The sequence below is a fragment of the Lissotriton vulgaris genome, chromosome 3_1 (genome assembly GCF_964263255.1).
Source record: "Lissotriton vulgaris chromosome 3_1, aLisVul1.2, whole genome shotgun sequence".
NCBI lineage: Eukaryota > Metazoa > Chordata > Amphibia > Caudata > Salamandridae > Lissotriton > Lissotriton vulgaris.
In genome coordinates this window covers 1,252,450,022-1,252,455,595 of record NC_141689.1, presented here as the reverse complement: position 1 = coordinate 1,252,455,595, position 5,574 = coordinate 1,252,450,022, and positions in this window count along the sequence as shown.

Here is a 5,574-nt window from a genome sequence, read left to right as displayed (position 1 = left end):
TGGCAGTCGCATCATTTAGTAGGAATTCACTATCCTGGATGCTTGCGTCTACAAACTGAGGTGACAGACGGATTAGTAAATAAAAGTTGCGTGAAATGCACATTTTTAGGTATTGTGCTAATGTGTTTTTAGGTTTTGCCTGCAAATGCTCACGTAGTGAGCATTCGCTAAAAAACCTATTGAGTTCTATATATGATCGATGACCCGCCTCTGCCTCTCATTGGCTAGCTCCATAAATGGCGGCTAGCCATTGGGAGACAGAGGCTGTCAATCGCGCTTTCTCCCGAAAACGCGATTCGGGGGCGTTTCTGGTGCTTTTTTTAAGCCCCGCCCCTTTGTCCCGGGCCGCGCTGCGATTGGCTGCCGGCCCAGGACACCCCCGTGACGTCATTCCCGGGCCGCGCTGTGATTGGCTGGCCGGCCCGGGACCTGACTTGTTATAAATGTTGTTGCCTTGCTCTACTGCAACCCCTTCCTTTTTTCTCCTGTACGATATTTCAGCAACTGATTCTGATATAAACCGTGCATTACTGTTGTTACGCATTGTCAATTGATGCCACTCATATGCAAACGCGCTATATCACTACCGACTATTAGACATGTGAAGTCGGTTTTCCTTTCATAAGAAAGCCAGCTCCTCACACTGCCTCCTTAAGTGCTCTGGTGTGGGGCGCTTGATTATTTCATTCCTGCCATGCTCCACGTCGGAGAAAGCCAGCACCTCACACTGCCTCCTTAAGTGCCTGGGTGTGGGGCGCTTGATTATTTCATTCATGCCGTGCTCCACGTCGGAGAAAGCCAGCACCTCACACTGCCTCCTTAAGTGCTCTGGTGTGGGGCGCTTGATTATTTCATTCCTGCCATGCTCCACGTCGGAGAAAGCCAGCACCTCACACTGCCTCCTTAAGTGCCTGGGTGTGGGGCGCTTGATTATTTCATTCATGCCGTGCTCCACGTCGGAGAAAGCCAGCACCTCACACTGCCTCCTTAAGTGCCTGGGTGTGGGGCGCTTGTTGATTATTTCATTCCTGCTGCGTGTGAGGGCGGACCAAGGGTGGAAGGCCGACAGCACAAAAGTTCGCCCATTTAACACTCGTCAAGCTCCACGTCGGAGAAAGCCAGCAAGAAAGCCAGCGGAGAAAGGCAAACACGGCCGCAGTCACTATGCACGCAGTTTTTGAAAACTTGGGGTACGTTTTCCGTTTTAAGAACAAGAAGCTGTAAGATTAAAAATAAAAAAAAGTATTAATAGTTTTCTACCTAGCCATAACGACCGCGAAAATAATATGCCTCTTCCCACCCATTCAAAGTCAAATATCCTTAAGTGACACTCAACAAGACCCCGAAAGCGAAAGAGCGGCGGCTGCCTGCTGAGAGCAATGTGTTCAGATCTGCACTTCTCTCCCGACAGCAGCGAGACCCAGGCCGCCATGTGACTGGTGGCGGTGAAGCGCCCAGGGCACACAGGCAAGGTGGGCGAGCCTCTCCCGCAGCACATGGCTTGGAGGGGAGCGCTATGCGCCCTGGTGACACTGCTCCACCTTCGGGTTCCCTAAGCAGCAGCGGCCGAGACACGCACAGGTAAGATGCTGCTATCGTGCCTTTCAGTGGCGCAGCTCATCCCAGCACTGACACTTGAAAGGCATGTGTCACCTCCACTCCCCCCACCGTGGGAGACAGCCCAGACCAGCCCCTGATCCCTTTTGATAGTTGCCCGCACGGGGCGGCGCCCCCTTCGTCCCTGGGAAATTTGTCGAGCCCATCTACAGGTGAGACCTGCAGCCGCTTCCAGGGAAGTCGCAAGCCCGCCCTGATCATCTGTTACTCATCTGTTACCAGCTCACTGTACCTTTGAAAAAGATTAAAGAAAAATGATTGTCACCGTAAATTCAGATTCAGGCAGCCTTTAGATCTGTTGATTACTCAGTTACATGCATTTGCATTTTTTTAAACTGTTTTTCTATCACTGGGAGGTTTCAGCAGAGACCAGGCAGCGGGGGAGGACGCAGCTTTCCGTGGCTGTGGGTGAAAGGGAGAGCCGTGCAGCGGCGGCTGATTCTGCAGTGCAGAAAGAGCGTCAGCTGCGGGGCCTCCAATGGAATGTTCAGGGCTCGGGGGCTCCCTGGGTGTGTCAGAATGGGCCTTCAAGCACTAAAAGAGAGGGCAGGCCTAAGTGCGCCAGGATGCCCTCCCTCAGTCGACCTCCGTTTCCATTTCACTGAAGTGAAGGTTTAGTTGCCGGTTTTTACTTTGCTGCTGCCCCACCCTGAGTCCATTAATGGTTTCTTCACCTTGACCTCCCACCCCAGCCAACCATTTCTCTGGAGTTATCAGAAGTGCACAGGGATATTTTTTCCACAATATGTTTTCTTTGGCAGGGTTCATTGCCTTTTATTGGTCTTTTTGCACCGCGCACATCCCACAATGCATGTTATTTCCATCAAGACTACTAGGCTTTGTAAAATTCAGTGCTTGCTTTGTAAAAATAAAAAAAAAAATAGAAATAACTGCAGGCGCTATATTGTGCTTAGGTGCTGTTGAATGTCCTGGTTTGTGAATTTTAAGCTTACCTGGTCTTGATCTCTCCTCATGCCTCTTGCTTCTTGCTTCCAACACCTCCTGTTTCTTTATCTAACTCTCGCAGGCTCTTTACTTCCTTCTTTCCTCCTGGTCATTCTTTTCCTGTATTTCTCTTCCTCCCCTTCTACTTTTTCTGACTTTCTCTTTCTTGGTCTAGAACAAAGTCTGATGGTGAGAAATGAGTTTTGGTCTAAAAAATGGACTCCTGAGTCCGCTCCTGCCCAAATTAATACCCTCTCCTTAAATATGAGTAATATTTATCCTTATTAAACCTCCCAAAAAGAGAATTGCCCCCTCTGATTGGAATATCTTCTTGTTCTTCTCACCCTGGAGTCTTTAGAGAGGTGGGCCGCTGCAGAATGCCGCTCCTTGCGTTCTCCATGCTGCAAGGGGCGGACGGGAGAGACCTTGGGGCTTATGGGAAGAGGGACATTAAAATAATTGTATCACCCATTGAGATGCTAGTCTGAAGAGCACAGCTGACAACCGTGCCTGACATGGAAATATAGAAGTGCTGGTTCTCATCATCGCAGAGCGCCTGCGTGCTACTGAGAAGTGCCACTAAAATATTACATCCCTGCTGAGGAGTGCCGGTACTCTGCCATCAAAGGTTTTGTACCTGCTGAAAAGTGCTGATATCTCCACTGAAATTATTGGTCTCTTGCTGAGAATGCATGTATACTCCAATCAAAAATATTGAATCCCTGCTGAGAAACACCAGTAATCTCCCGTAAAAAAATATTGGACCCACGCTGAGAAGTGCCAGTACTCTCCCGTTAAAAAATGTTGGCCCGGGGGGCGTGGCTTGGACGGCGTTGGTGATGGCCGCCTAGCCTGTTCTCTGCCGCACAGGGGAGCGATCCTTTCGTCTTTTAGGGTCGGAAAAACACCTCTTCAGCCAAATGAATGGTGGTGTTGAGCTTTGGACCCACTAAAGCACACTCGGTGAGAAGTTGGGCGACAATTGCCGGCGGGACGCACCTCTTTGCCGACATGCTGCCGCGCTACTGATAGAGAGCCCGGAGCGAAGAGCCGACAGCCTGTGCGGAGCCTGGCGGGAAGCGGCGGATCTGAGAGCTGCACACTGAGGGAAGGTGAGCCTTGGAGGAGGATGCATGGCTCGCGAAATATTTAAGCTACCGGCATGGTTGGAGATTGCCGATGACTCCGTGTGCCCGCCTGCCTGTCCCTAAGATGGCCGCCCACCAGCTACCTCGCTCATAGTGCGCTACAAATTGCGCTAATATTGCTGCCAATACCCAGCGGAAAGCTCCAACGACACAGTGCCTCTGCCCCACGCCTTCCTGGAAGAAGCCCCTGATAGCATGAGCGCATTTCCAGTGGGGTTATAGCTGAAATTAGCGAGAGCCTACCTTCACTGGCGCCTGACCCCAAGATGGCGACTCTGCTTGATTTTTACACCTCTTTCTCGGCGCCAAAACGGGAAAGATGGGCAAAAACAGTGATCTGTGCACTTTAATCAAATGGGAGGTTTACTCAATCAGCCCTGCAGTCCCAAGATGGCAAGCCTAACCTACCACTACTAATGACACATTGCACATTATCTCTTGGAGGTGCAGCCACAAATGAAGCTACATTACAGCCACTAGCAGAAATTACAGCCACTAGCTTGACACATGAACATGAACATTAACATGAACATTAACCAGCATTGAGTAAGCCAAAGGTCCAGAGCAAGAGATCCAGACCGTATCTGACCGTATCTGGAGCACATTGACACTTTCTGCCTAAAACTCTGAGCCTTAAAAGTCACAACTTAGGGGTCTCTGTTCGAAGACCTAACTCGTCCAGCGCTCTGACATCCTTCAGGCCACCCTGTCCTTTCTCGCAAACTGGAAGGCCGTCGCAATAGCGTCCACCACACACGAATCCCCTTCAAAATGGCGGACAGGGATGAGAAAAAGAACAACAAAAAGGTGAAACCGGAACCCTCACTGTCGGACTCTCCTATTAAATCGAGGGCGGACGTCAGCAGTACCCTAGAAGTGATCCTGAAAAAACTGGCAGAAGTACACGACCTAGCAAAATCAACCAAATCCAACACTGACTCTATGCAGCTGGAACTTACTGCAATTAGAGCTGACATGAGCTCTGTACACAAAAGCATAGATGAAGCGGAACAGAGAATTAGTGACTTAGAAGACAAATCTAATACTGCATCCACTTCCATTCAGCAACTCCAGGGATCAACGGTCCAACTCAGACGCCAGTTAGCGGAATTGGAGGACAGAAACAGAAGGGGCAACGTTCGCATTTTTGGAATCCCAGAAAATGCAGAGAAAGATGCGAATTCCTGCGTAGACTTCCTAGAAGCTTGGATTCCGAAGATAACAGGGATATCCTTCCACCATGAGTTTGAACTCGACAGAGCCCACAGAGTTCCCAGCTACATCCCTCATGGGTACAGAGGCCCGCGTCCACTGCTATGCAAACCACTGAGGTACCAGCATACGGAGGCTATTCTTCAATTCGCAAGACGCAATCACAAAATCACCTGGGAAGGCCATAATATAACTTTCACCCAGGACTACTCGAAAGATACACTCGAAGTCCGGAAGGGCTTCCTGGCCCTGAGAGAAAAACTTAGATCGAAAGACATTCAGTACTCCTTTGTTGGTCCGGCGAAATTCAGAATCACCATACAGGGCAAACCGAAATTCTTCACGGACCCCAACGCACTGGCACAATTCATCGGAGACTCCCCACCGCAGAACATGGACTTGTCCAACGGCTCCTCAAACAAACGGAAGACCAACTCGCAAGAAAATATAAACTCGGGTTCTGGTCATGGGTGACCCTGACAGGTCAATCTCAAGCCTCTATCTTGAAGTTGATAGTGCTCTCATTATTCAGTATCTTCTACAGTAGATAATAAGTTGAAGTAATCTTCTCCCGTGAGCAGCCGAACATTCTGCTGCCGCTTCAGTTTCAGTTTCTGTTGATGCTTTGAATCTGTTTGACTCCGTCAGGTAA